The 1,097-nt window shown below is 44.8% G+C and overlaps 1 non-coding gene across 1 annotated transcript; it reads right to left on the bottom strand.

The window, feature by feature from the left end:
- Positions 1-226: 226 nt before the first annotated feature.
- Positions 227-301, bottom strand: Trnas-cga (transfer RNA serine (anticodon CGA)). The gene has a single exon. It is a non-coding gene; the product is annotated as a tRNA-Ser (tRNA).
- Positions 302-1,097: the final 796 nt, after the last annotated feature.

Genomic DNA, 1,097 nt, shown 5'->3' with positions numbered 1-1,097 from the left:
GGGCAGCACCAGTAGAAAGAAGGTGACATTGCACAGAAAAGCATTCTTTTGTACAATAACTAAATAAGTAAGCCCGAGAAACACCAAAAAGGAAAGAAAGACCAAACGAAATCCTCCATTTTCCGGCCTAGAACGACTCAAAATTAATACATTTTCCACTTATGAACCTGTCAGTGGTAAGCAATTACTAAAAATGTATTGAAACTTCCTGGCAGATTAAAACTGTGTGCCCGACCGAGGCTCGAACTCGGGACCTTTGCCTTTCGAGGGCAAGTGCTCTACCAACTGAGCTACCGAAGCACGACTCACGCCCGGTACTCACAGCTTTACTTCTGCCAGTATCCGTCTCCTACCTTCCAAACTTTACAGAAGCTCTTCTGCGAAACATGCGGAACTAGCACTCCTGAAAGAAAGGATACTGTGGAGACATGGCTTAGCCACAGCCTCGGGGATGTTTCCAGAAGGAGATTTTCACTCTGCAGCGGAGTATGCGCTGATATGAAACTTCCTGGCAGATTAAAACTGTGTGTTCGACCGAGACTCGAACTCGAAAGGCAAAGGTCCCGAGTTCGAGTCTCGGTCGGGCACATAGTTTTAATCTGCCAGGAAGTTTCATATCAGCGCACATTCCGCTGCAGAGTGAAAATCTCATTCTAAAAATGTATTGTTTATACGTTCTAACATCCTTCTTCCCCCTCTCTTTGTGAATCACCTCCTCCTCATCCTTTCTCTGTTCTCTGTTCCAAATGATTGGAAAAGAGCACAGGTAGTCCCAGTCTTCAAGAAGGGTCGTCGAGCTGATGCTCAAAACTATAGACCTATATCTCTGACGTCGATCTGTTGTAGAATTTTAGAACATGTTTATTGCTCACGAATCATGTCGTTTTTGGAAACCCAGAATCTACCCTGTAGGAAGCAACACGGATTCCGGAAACAACGATCGTGTGAGACCCAACTCGCTTTATTTGTTCATGAGACCCATAAAATATCCGATACAGGCTTCCAGGTAGACTCCATTTTCCTTGACTTTCAGAAGGCGTTCGATACAGATCTGCACTGTCGCCTGATAAACAAAGTAAGAGCCTACGGAATATCAG

The sequence above is a fragment of the Schistocerca gregaria genome, chromosome 2 (genome assembly GCF_023897955.1).
Source record: "Schistocerca gregaria isolate iqSchGreg1 chromosome 2, iqSchGreg1.2, whole genome shotgun sequence".
NCBI lineage: Eukaryota > Metazoa > Arthropoda > Insecta > Orthoptera > Acrididae > Schistocerca > Schistocerca gregaria.
Note: the sequence above shows the minus strand (reverse complement) of the source record. Positions and strands in the feature narration are given on the sequence as shown.